General features: G+C 39.0%; 1 protein-coding gene across 3 annotated transcripts in view; it reads left to right on the forward strand.

The window, feature by feature from the left end:
- The window catches only part of SRPK2 (SRSF protein kinase 2), a 213,454-nt gene that overhangs the window by 129,323 nt on the left and 70,995 nt on the right, over positions 1 to 13,136 (forward strand). The gene's annotated exons all lie outside the window — the stretch shown is intronic.

The following is a 13,136-nucleotide window of genomic DNA, read 5'->3' on the forward strand; positions in this document are numbered from 1 at the left end:
AGAATAAAGACCGTTGTGATTATTGTTGTATAATAAATTATCCCCAAACTTAGCCTTAAACGACTTTTTAATTTTGTTCATGATTTTATGTATCTAGAATTCAGAAAAGATAAAGCTGGGATGCCTTGCCCACTGCCTCGTGGTATCTGGGGCCTCAACTGAGACATCTCCAGGGCTTGAGGTGGCTTCATGTCTGGGGACTAGAATTAACTGAAACCTCACATCTGGCCCCTGGGCTAGAAAGATAAACAACTAGGACAGCCTAATGGAGTGCCTGTCCATGCCCTTTGCATATGACTTGACTTTCTCACAGCGTGGCGGCCTCGGAGCAGTCATACTTCCTACCTGGCAACTTAGAGTTCCCAAAGGTAACGTATACCTTCCAGAGTGGAATCTGTGTTCCTTTTATGACCTAGCCTCCGAAGTCACACAGTCTCATCCACTACATTCTTTTTGGTTAGAAGCACATCAGACACTCATTCAGATCCATTATTTAGAGTCCATTTCTTGATAGTAGAACATCAGAGTAGAAGGGATAGTAGAAGAGCAGGTAGTTGGGGAGATACTGTTTCAGCCTTTGTTGAAGAACACAGTCCGTCAGAATACAGCAACAAGAAATCAATAAAGCAGCCATAAAGAATGAAATGATTTCCTCTGCAGCAACAAGGATGAAGCTGGAGGCCATTATTTTAAGTGAAAAAACTTAGAAACTGAAAATTAGCTACTGCATGTTCTTTCTTATAAATGGGAACTAAACAGTGGGTACACATGGACTTAAAGATGGAAACAGTAGACGCTGAGGAGTCCAAAAGGGGCGAAGTTGGGAGGGTGGTGTGGCCTGATAAAGTACCTATTGGGTACAATGGTCACTGTTTGGTTGATGGGTGTACTGGAAGCCCACACCCCACCATTATGTAATGTATACAAATAACAAACCTGCACATGTACTCCCTGAATCTGAAATAAAATTAAAAAAGAAAAAAGAACTCTATAAGCAAGGGTACTCTTCCTACTGTCAAATGATACAATATTCATAGAAACAGAGATTTGTGTAGTTTGAAAATACTTTATATAAATCAAGACGAAACCTTTATTTTGCAGACATTAAACCTAAAGTTGACTGATAAAGACATATTCGTCCCAGAGCCCGGGAACATTCTAGGGAAATAAAATCAATAAAAAGATGCAGACTTCCAAATATATGTAGTTATAGTTATATAGGTATAGTAAACCCCTTTTTCTAGGACATGTATTTATCTAATTCTCTTTTCATCTGGTATGGATTATAAGCCTTCTAATCCTAGAGTCTACTAAGTATGTCTAAATTGCTATGTTGGGTGCCTAACAAAGAAGTATGTACAAGTTGGTGCATGAGTTAGACTTTCTGATGGTGATTAAACTGGAAAGCATGAATTATTCTTGGATTATAAAACTAGGTGGGGCTTTTGAATGAGGCTCAAAAATCAGTTTTGTTTTCCACATAGAGACCTTTTACTTACTCTTTTTGTAGTCAGTTTGTCTCTTAAGACCTTTTTTCTCTTTCTCATTTTTTAGAATAATTAAGAATGTCATTAGAGTAGTTTAGAATTTAGATTATTTACAGTTTTTATATTTTATTATTTTTTCTTACAGGAGAACATAACATATGCCTGGGAACATGTCTTCAGTTATATGAGTCAGGCATGGATATGTGCTATAATATACCCTTGCACTCTGTGAACAGCAGAAGCCTGAAAATAACAATGGGTCCTAACCTTTGGAAGAAACTGAATTTTAGTTATATTTTGAGGTTGGAATGTGGATAATTAGGGCTTTTAGTTTTAAACAGCCAGAGAGCTGTTTTCTGAGTTATTTTGTCAAATTTTTTTAGTTACTAAGAATTTTTTCTTTTAGTTATAAAATAAATCTTATTTCTTTTTCTATTTTTTTTTTATTTTTTCTTTTAAAATAAATCTCATGTCTTAAGTGGATTCTGATTTCTGAATTCTACTTTGACTCAGTTAAGAGTTTTTCATTCTAAGATCAGTTAATGTTTCTTCAGTTCATAACTCAATATATTATACATTTATTTTTCCGAAACATAATTAAGTACCCAGAAATGAGCCCAAAGTTTTTGAGAAGATACAAACAACATCCAAGTTCATGTACTAAACCTCATGTTCTTTGTTCTGGAGAAAAGCCCTTTTAATGATCTCATATAACGTCTACTCCTCCTTTGCCCACGAGACAAGGAGAAGGTTAAGAACAAGAAAGAATTAGAAATAATACATAAAAACTATCATAAAGTCCCAATACACATTGCAGCCTACAGAAAGTGGTAAAATTCTTAGGCAGAAAGACCACATGACTTATTTTGCAGCAAACTGTTAGGCCAGAAGACACTAGAGAAGTACATTTAACATACTCAGGGAAAGAAAATGTGAGTCAAGTATTTTACATCCAGCCAAACTGACCTTCATTTATACACATCTCCTACAAACTGTTATATACATTTAAGCACTGAGGGAATATCATTCTTTTGAACACTGAAGGGAACTTCCAAGAAAAGAAAAGAAAAAAAAAGCTTCTAGCGACCCAAATCAAGGAAGAGGCCTGTATAGACATACAGACTGCTTTCATAAAAATACAAAGTATACTTGAAAAATCAAACCTGTAGCATTCCTCTGGAACACTTAGCTTACAGAATACTATTAAGCGTCTTAACTAGACAGTTAAATGGACTTAAAAGATCGTGTATTTGGTTTTCATAGAAATTTAAGGGTAAATTTTATAACAACATATGTTTTGAAGCAATGGTTTGGATTCTTCTGTCAAGATATCCTAAGGAGATAAATAGCTGTGTCTGGCATTATGTATGTAAGAAATAAAGGGAAAATGTTAGTAATAGACCAGGTGTGGTAGCTCACTCCTATAATCCCAGCACTTTGGGAGGCTGAGGAGGGCAGATCATTTGAGGTCAGGAATTCGAGACCACCCTAACCGACATGGTAAAACCCCGTCTCTACTAAAAATACAGAAAAAAAAAGATTAGGTGGGTCTAGTGGCAGGAGAATTGCTTGAACTTGGGAAGCGGAGGTTGCAGTGAGCCTGGATTGTGCCACTACACTACAGCCTGCACGACAGAGAGAGACTCCATATCCAAAAAACAAAAAAAAAAGTTGGTAATAGTGTACGTTAACTCTTTTTAGTTAGGGAGTCCGAGATTTACAGGGTATCAGTATACTTAAAATACATTCAGTGAAGTTGAACACTTAGTTGTATTTGTATATATGAGACAAAAAAGCTTGTTACCCAAATTACAGAGTCAAGTAAATCTCTAGACATAGCCTTTTAAAAACAGCCACGCAGGGCGCAGTGGCTCACACCTGTAACCCTAGCACTTTGGGAGGCCAAGGTGGGCATATCACCTGAGGTTGGGAGTTCGAGACCAGCCTGACCAACATGGAGAAACACTGCCTCTACTAAACATGCAAAATTAGCCGGGCGTGATGGCGCATGCCTGTAATCCCAGCTACTCGGGAGGCTGAGGCAGGAGAATGGCTTGAACCTGGGAGGTGGAAGTTGCAGTGAGCTGGGATCATGCCGCTGCACTCCAGCCTAGGCAACAGAGTGAGACTCCGTCTCAAAAAAACAAAAAGAAGCAAATGAAAACATACCCACTAGCCATTTATGATCTGATGTTAAACCATTGTGCAATTGTAGGATTCCTACTGATCCCCAAGTGCATTTAAAATTGTGTTCTAAAGTACTCTTGGTGTTGAGACGTGGTTTTGGAGTGTTCTAGACTCTAGAATGTAGATTAGGATTTTAGTTAGTGTCTTGTACAGTAATGTCTTTCATTTGCATTGTGGACTCTTATTCTTGAGGATCTTTTCTGAAAAATCAGTATCAGTATATTGAAGAAAATTTTTCATGCAGCTACAAACTTACAGCACTAAAATGACAAAAAAAGATTACTCATCATAAAAACAGGAGATCCTTATTTGTATTTATATAATTTTCTTTGTCTAGAATTTGATTCCAGCTTTGTAAATGTATGGAGCTGTTAGTGAACTTTAACTTCTTAAATGTTTATGTATCCCATGATAGCTTGGCTCAGGATCTTATAAATATTATCACAGCTCAGTCTTTATTACTAGTTTGCCTTGAGTACTACACATTTTAATTTTATTTTGTAATAGAAACATGATTTTTTTCCCTATACAATTCTCTTTGCAGTGTTTTATATGATACTACTTGGGATACATTTAGATTATTAGTGTACTTTCCCTCCTGCTGGTCGTAAGAGATAAGGGGAAATCTTGTAGTATACACTTTGTTAATTTTTTCCTTACAAGTAACAAAGTCAAAACTTGCCAGGCGTAGTGGCTCACGCCTGTAATCCCAGCACTTTGGGAGGCCAAGGCAGGTAGATTGCTTGAGGCTAGGAGTTTCAGACCAGCCTGGCCAACATGGCCAAACCCCATCTCTACTTAATAAATAAATAAATAAATAAATAACACAAAAATTAGCCGGGCATGTTGGTGCATGTCTGTAATTCCAGCTACTTGGGAGGCTGAGACAGGAGAATTACTTGAACCCAGGAGGTGGAGGTTGCAGTGAACTGAGATTGTGCCGCTGCACTCCAGCCTGGGCAGTAGGACAAGACTCCATCTCAAAAAAATAAAAAAATTTAAAAAAAGGGAAAAAACAAAGTCAAAAGTTTTGCAACTTCAAAGGCTCTTCAAAGTCTGATTCAATGTACCATTCTTGTTTTCTTTCTTAGCCTCAAACATAGTTATTTATTTCACCTTAAACTGCTGTGGTTGTCCTCATGGTATCCTTTTTTACGTTAGGGCTTTCCTCTTTTTTGCTATTAGAGTGTACAGTCGAATTTTTTTTTTTTTTTTGAGACAGAGTCTTGCACTTGTTGCCCAGGCTGGAGTGCAGTGGTGTGATCTCCGCTCACTGCAGCCTCCACCTCCTGGGTTCAAGCGATTCTCCTGCTTCAGCCTCCTGAGTAGCTGGGATTACAGGTACCTGCCACCATGCTTGGCTAATTTTTTTGTGTTTGTAGTAGAGATGTGGTTTCATCATGCTGGCCAGGCTGGTCTTGAACTCCTGACATCAAGTGATCCACCCGCCTTGGCCGTTGAAAGTGCTGGGATTACAGGCAGGAGCCCCCACGCCTGGCCATCTCAGTTGAATTTTAGCCTACATTTGGTGTTTGTGTGTGTGTGTGTGTGTTTTTAACTTTTATCTTAGGTTCAGGGGCACATGTATGTGCATGTTTGTTATGTAGGTAAACTGTGTGTCGCGGGGGTTTGGTGTATAGATCATTTCGTCACCCAGGTAATAAGCATAGTGCCCTATAGATGTTTTTTTAATTCTCTCTATTCTTCCACTCTCCATCCTCAAGTATGCCCCAGTGTCTGTTGTTCCCCTCTTTGTATCCCTGTGTTCTCATTGTTTACTTCCCACGTATACATGAGAACATGAGGTATTTGGTTTCTGCTCCTGTGTTAGTTTGCCAAGGGTAATGAATGGCCTCCAGCTCCATCCATGTTCCTGCAGTGGACATGATGTCGTTCTTTTTTTATAGCTACATAATATTCCATGGTGTATGTGTACCACGGTTTCTTTATCCAGTCTGCTGTTGATGGGCATTGCTTCCATGCCTTTGTCATTGGGAATAGTGTTGCAGTGAACATACACGTGCGTGCGTGTGTCTTTACAGTAGAACAATTTATATTCCTTTGGGTGTATACACAGTAAGGAATTGCTGGGTCGAATGGTAACTCTGTTTAAAGTTCCTTGAGGAATTGCCACACTGATTTCCACAATGGCTGAACTAATTTATACTCCCACCTGCAGAATATAAGCATTCCCTTTTCTCTACAACTTTGACAACATCTGCTAATTTTGTGACTTTTTAATAGCCATTCTGACTGGTGTGAGATGATGTTTCTTTGTGGTTTCGATTTGCATTTGTCTAATGATTAGTGATGTCAAGCAGGTTTTTATATGATTGTTGGCCGCATGTATGTCTTCTTTTGAAAAAAATGTCTCTTCATGTCCTTTGCACACTCTTTAATGGGGTTGTTTTTTGCTTGTATATATGTTTGAGTTCTGTATAGATTCTGGGTATTATACTTTTGTCAGATGTTTTGTTTGCAAATATTTCTGTCATCGTGTAGGTTGTTTACTCTGTTGATAGTTTATTTTGCTGTTCAGGAAGTTCTTAGGTTCCCTTTGTCAGTTTTTGGTTTTGTTGCAATTGCTTTTGACATTTTTGTCATGAAATCTTTGCCAGGTCCTATGTCCAGAATGGTATTTCCTAGGTTATTTTCCAGGCTTTTTTTTTTTTTTTGGGGGGGAGACAAAGTCTTGTTCTGTCACCAAGGCTGGAGTGCAGTGGCACGATCTTGGCTCACTGCAACCTTCATCTCCCAGGTTCAAGTGATTCTCCTGCCTCAGCCTCCCCAGTATCTGTAAAGGCATGTGCCACCACACCCGGCAAATTATTTTATTTTTTTAGTAGAGACAGGGTTTCACCATGTTGGCCAGACTGGTCTGGAATTCCCAGTCTCAAGTGATCTGCCCGCCTTACCACCCCCCAACGTGTTAGGATTGCAGGCGTGAACCACTGCACCTGGCCTTTCCAGGGTTTTTATAGTTTTAGGTTGTACATTTAACTCTTAATCCATCTTGGTTTTTGTATATGGTGTAAGGAAGGGATCCGGTTTCAGTCTTCTGCATATGGCTAGCAAGTAATTCCGGCACACTTATGGAATAGGATGTGCTTTGCCCATTGCTTGTTTCTGTCAGCTTTCTCAAAGATCAGATGGTTGTAGGTGTGTGGCATTGTTTTTGGGCTCTCTGCTCTGTTCCATTGGTCTTTGTGTTTGTTTTTGCATCAGTACCATGCTGTTTTGGTTACTGTCACCTTTTAGTATACTTGGATGTCAGGTAAGGTGATTCTTCCTGCTTTGTTCTTTTTGCTTAGGATTGCCTTGGCTATTTGGGCTTTTTTGGTTCCTTATGGATTTTAAGATAGTTCTTTCTAATTCTGTGAAGAATGCCATTTATAGTTTGATAGGAATAGCATTGAATCTATAAATGGTTTCAGGCAGTATAGCTGTTTTAACAATATTGATTTTTCCTGTCCATGAGCATGGACTGTTTTTCCGTTTGTATCATCTCTGATTTCTTTGAGATGTTTTGTAATTCTTATTGTAGAGATCTTTCACTTCCCTGGTTAGCTGTACTCCAAGATATTTTATTCTTTTTTTTTTTTGAGAGATGGGATCTTACTCTGTCGCCCAGGCTGGAGTGCAGTGGTGCAATCACGGCTCACTGCAACCTCTGCCTCCTGGGTTCAAGTGATTCTCTTGCCTTAGCCTCCCCAGTAGCTGGGATTACAGGTGTGCGCCACCACACCCAGCTAATTTTTTGTATTTTTAGTAGAGACAGGGTTTCACCATGTTGACCAGGATGGTCTGGATCTCCTGATCTCGTGATCTGCTTGCTTTGGCCTCCCAAAGTGCTGGGGTTACAGGTATGAGCCACTGTGCCCAGCCTCAATTTGTCATTTCTTAGTTGTGTTTATTTAGATTTCTCTCTTTCTTTTTTTTTGTTTTTCATTTGTCTAGCCAGCTGTCTTGTCTATCTTATTTTTTTCAAAGAACCATTCCTCGGATTTGCTGATCTTTTGTATGGTTTTTCACATCTCAGTTTCCTTCAGTTTGGCTCTGATTTTGGTTATTTCTTGTCTTTTAGCTTTAGTGTTCGTTTGCTCTTATTTGTCAAGTTTCTCTAGTTGTGAAGTTAGGTTGTTAATTTGAGATCTAACTTTTTGATGTGAGCCTGTAGTACTGTAAACTTCCCTCTTAACACTGCCTTAGCTGTGTCCTAGAGGTTGTTATGTTGTATCTTTGTTCTCATTAGTTTCAAATAATTTCTTGATTTCTGCCTTAATTTTATTATTTACCTAAATGTCATTCAGAAGTGGGTTAATTTTCATGTAATTTTATGGTTTTGAGTGATTTTCTTTTTTGTTCGAGATGGAGTCTCACTCTGTCGCCTAGGCTGGAGTGCAGCGGCGTGATCTCGGCTCACTGCAACCTCTGCCTCCTGTGTTCAAGCAATTCTCCTGCTTCAGCCTCCCATGTAGCTGGGTTTACAGGCACACACCATCACGCCTGGCTAATTTTTGTATTTTTAGGCGAGATGGGGTTTCATCATGTTGGTCAGAGTGGTCTCGAGCTGCTGACCTTGGGATCTGCCTGCCTCAGCCTCCCGAAGTGCTGGGATTATAGGCGTGAGCCACCGTGCCTGGCCTTTGAGTGATTTTCTTAGTAATGATTTTTGGTTTTCTTGTGCAGTGATCTGAGAGTATTGTTAGTAAAATACAGTTGAATTTGCTGAGGATTGTGTGGTCAGTTTTAAAGCATGTGCCATGTGACGATGAGAATAATAATATAATCAGCATTCTTAGAGAATTTCCAACGAAGAATTTTATATTCAGTTTACAAAAATCAGCCAAGCATGATGGTGCACACCTATTACTAATCCCAGCTACTGGGGAGACCGAGGCATGAGAAACACTTGAACGTTGGAAGTGGAGGTTACAGTGAGCCGAGATCACACCATTGCCTCCAACCAGGGTAACATGGAGGCAGGTCCAGCTGGATGCTATGCACACAGGGGATTTGAGTAAGGAATTCCTTGCTTAGGAAACCCCAAATTTTTATAGGGGTCTATACCCAAACCTGGTTAACCTTTGCTACTGGGGGAGATAGTTATTATCCTAGGGAGCAAACCATCCTGTCCTCTTCTCTAGAGGAATATAGTAGTTCTATTTTCTAAGGTTATTCACTATAGAAACCTTTGAAAGATAATCCTGGAACAAAGGGCATCAGTCAATGCCTCCGTCCAGAAAATAGGCAGAAATATGAGAGACCCACAGAGCATTGTCCTCCAACAAAATTTCTTTCATGAGTCTCTGTAGAAGGATAATGAAGTAGTCAGTGTCTTTAACTTTACTATAGTAAGTGCAGAATTATCTCACATAACATTTTGGTGCTGTTTGCATGTCAGCTGTATTATCTACTGCTGTGTAAGAAATTACCCCAAATGGCCAGGTGTGGTGGCTCACGCCTGTAATGCCAGCACTTTGAGAGGCCAAGGCAGGTGTATCATGAGGTCAGGAAATCGAGACCATCCTGGCTAACACGGTGAAACCCCGTCTCTACCAAAAATACAAAAAAATTAGCTGGGTGTGGTGGCATGTGTCTGTAATCCCAGCTACTTGGGAGGCTGAGGCAGGAGAATGGTGTGAACCTGGGAGGCGGAGCTTGCAGTGAGCCGAGATCGCACCACTGCACTCAGCCTGGGTGGCAGAGCAAGACTCCGTCTCAAAAAAAAAAAAAGAAAAGAAAAAAGAAATTACCCCAAATCTTAACAACTTAGAAAACAAATATTTTTTATTTTAAAAGTTTCTGAAGGTCAGGAACTGGAGAGTGAATTGTCTGATTGGTTCTGAAACAGGGGCTCTTATGGAAGTTGCAATGAAGCTGTCAGCTAGGGCTGCAGCCATCTGAAGGTTTGATAGCCTGCAAGATCTGCTTCCTTGCTCTGTCAGGTGGCAGTCAGCAGTCCTCAGTTCCTCACTGCTGTTTGCCAGACGTCTCAGTTCTTGCCCTGTGGATGTTTCAGGGCTGCCCATCACATGGTGGCTACTTTACCAGAGAGAGACTTCTCCCTCACCCCCTGAGAGTTTGAGTAGTTAACCAAATGGACCTAATGGACATTACAGACCTCTCCTTTCAAAAACAGTAGCCTAGATTTTGAACTGGTAAAAAGCATGCGCTACTTCTTTATGTTGTGCTAGGGAACAGAAGAACAAACCTCCCTCAACATAATATATTTTATATGTTACATACATACAAATACACAACATAATGTATTTTAGTGATTCATCTTCTCATTTGTCTTCCCCATAAGATTATAAACTCTGTGAAGACACAGACAAGGATTCTTTGGAAGTAGTATCCTTAACACCTAGCAAGTCTTTAATATGTAATCTTGGAAAAGTAACATCAGACTTGAATGTTGAAAGTCTTGATTCTCTTATAATATATTTTAAGTTTGAATAAGCCATTAATAAAAAGGTAAGTTAACCTTTTATTTTGTTTATTTTATTTGAGACAGAGTCTCACTCTGTTGCCCAGGCTGGAGTGCAGTGGTGCTAATCTCAGCTCACTTCAACCTCTGCCTCCTGAATTCAAGTGATTCGCCTGCCTCAGCCTCCTGAGTAGCTGGGACTACAGGCGCACATCACCACACTTGGCTAACCTTTGTATTTTTAGTGGAGATGGGATTTCACCATGATGGCCAGGCTGGTCTCGAACTCCTGACCTCAAGGGATTCGCATGCCTCGGCCTCCCAAAGTGCTCGGATTACAGGCATTAGCCACCATGCCCGGCCTTTTAATTTTTTAATTGACATTTACCATCTGTAAATTATCATACCTGGATTGCTATTTGGGGTACTGTAATGAATTGGATTATGCTTTGGGCCAGTTAGTTTTACAGTTTTAAATAGCCATAGATAATACTCTTAACTGTGACCTGCTCATTTGTTAATCTGTCATTAGTCACAGTGGGTTGGATTACTGGCAGGATAACAGTAAACACTAACGTGCCACGTAATATGTACCCAGGTACAGTTTTGAGTGAGGTAGCCGGGGCAAGTGCCGACACAGGTTAAGTAACTGGCTTCATGTTATAGTAGTAAATGCCAATGCCGATATTCAAATCGACATCCCCAAATTCAAACATAAATCTCTGTTAAGTAATTGGTAGTAGGCAAGGGTTTAGAATTATGTGTTGGCCTTGACATGAACATTTTAGGTATTCAGGGTTGCTCAATCCATGAACTCACCTTTAATCTGTGTAGTCTCACTGCAAAAATGGTTTCTGAATCCATTTATATTTTTATATTTTATAAAAAAACACTATTTTCCTTATTAGTAATTTAAAGCACAATTTACATTCACCATAGAATAGTTTTTGATAGTAGTATTATTATTATTATTAGTGGTCTGTGGTGAATGTAAATTGTGGTTTAAATTACTAATGAGGAAAATAGTGTTTCCATTTATATTTATCTTACGCTTAAGTAATTTTTGTCATTACTTGGTTTTTTGTTTTGTTTTGTTTTGAGACGGGCCTTTGTCTCCCAGGTTGGAGTGCAGTGGCGTGATCACTACTCATTGCAGCTTCAACCTCCTGGACCCAAGTGATCCTTCTGAGTAGCTGGGATCATATGCATGCACCACCATGCCCAGCAAAATGTTTTAAATTTTGGAATGATAGGGGTACCTCGCTCTTTTGCCCAGGCTACTCTTGAACTCCTGACTTCAAGTGATCCGCTTGCCTCAGGTGTGATTATCAGTGTCTTGAGCCACCATGCCCAGCCTATTGTTACTTTTTTAGGTTGTAGATAAATAGGAATCCTCCTGTGTCTTTTGGAATATTAGCCTTTGCTCTGGTTTTTCCTCTAGAGCAGTCTCCCATTCATTACTGTTATAGGAAATATTTGACTGTAATAACAGAGATTGACTTGTATTCAAGAGTTCTTAAATAACAATAGCTTCTCTCATTGACTGCTTTTGAATTTCTCCCAGTTTCAAGGGATTTTAATGGTTGTGCCAGAGGCTTCATTATTGTTTATATTTTTGGTTGCTACTAAGTGCTTTTAAAAATATCCTTAGTCCTGATGCTTTTTTTATATTTAGTATTATTATTATTAGTGTTTCTGCTGTGGTGAATGTAATTTAAATTGTGCTTTAAATTACTAATGAGGAAAGTAGTGTTTTCTTAGATTGAAGCATTTGTATTGATACCACCTGCAGGCATTTTCTTCACGGCTCAGGGATGTGACTGTCAAATCTTAGGAAGAATGTGTTGTGAAATTTTACAGCAATAATTTATTTTCTTATTTCTTTTATAACCTAAATTAGCTAAAGAAGGATTGTAAAATTTTATTGATGAAGGCCAATTACAAGAGATTGTTACTAATCATTGACAGACAATCCATTTCCAACTTGGGCAATATTTTTCCTATCTTATACTGAGAAGATACTTGTTATCTAAAATAGTGGTTTTAATTTTATTCCAGAATTATGCTTCGTTTGTTCACAACATCATGCACTTAATTCATATTAGAACCCTAGTTAGTTGTCTCTTTAGACTTTCACGTTTTGAATTTGTCTGATGGATTCTTCATGTTGTCACCACCTTCTGTACTTTCGTGTGTCCCCATGCAATAGGTAGTCTCGTCTTTACAGAAACATTCTTTCTAGGCACTTTTAACCTGACCGCAAACAAATAAATCTTTTTTTAAAGACTACTTTTTTTTTTTTTATTTTTGAGACGGAGTCTTGCTCTGTCGCCCAGGCTAAAGTATGCAGTGGCGCGATTTCGGCTCACTGCAAGCTCTGCCTCCCAGGTTCAAGCGATTCTCCTGCCTCAGCTTCCCGAGTAGCTGGACTACAGGTGTGTGCCACCACGCCTGGCTAATTTTTTTTATTTTTAGTAGAGACGGAGTTTCACCGTGTTAGCCAGGATGGCCTTGATCTCCTGACCTTGTGATCTACCCACCTCGGCCTCCCAAAGTGCTAGGATTATAGGCATGAACGACCGCTGCCAGCCTGTTTTTTTTTTTTGTTTGTTTGTTTTTTTTAAATAGCAGTTTTAGATTCACTGCAAAATTGAAAGCACAGTGATAACCTATGAACTTCCTGCCACGATGCATGCATAGCCACCCCCAGGATCAGCATCCTCCTCCAGAGTAGTACATTTGTTAGAAATGATGAACCTCCATTGACACATCATTTGTACAGTTTTTAAAAACTTTTACATTTTAACTCTTTTATATTGAAAATCTTGGTTTTTTAAATGACATTTACCTATTATCTTGTAATGTAGATGAGATATTTCAAATATACTAAGGTTTTAAGATTTTCTTGCAGTCCTTGTGTCCTTACATTGTGTCACACATCTTAATAATCTAAAGATATCCTTTTGTTGAAGTAAAAAGATAGGTTGCGTATGTTCTAAATAATTTTTTTTAAGTGAAGAAAAGTGGTGGTT

This window comes from Mandrillus leucophaeus, unplaced genomic scaffold, assembly GCF_000951045.1.
Source record: "Mandrillus leucophaeus isolate KB7577 unplaced genomic scaffold, Mleu.le_1.0 Scaffold627, whole genome shotgun sequence".
NCBI lineage: Eukaryota > Metazoa > Chordata > Mammalia > Primates > Cercopithecidae > Mandrillus > Mandrillus leucophaeus.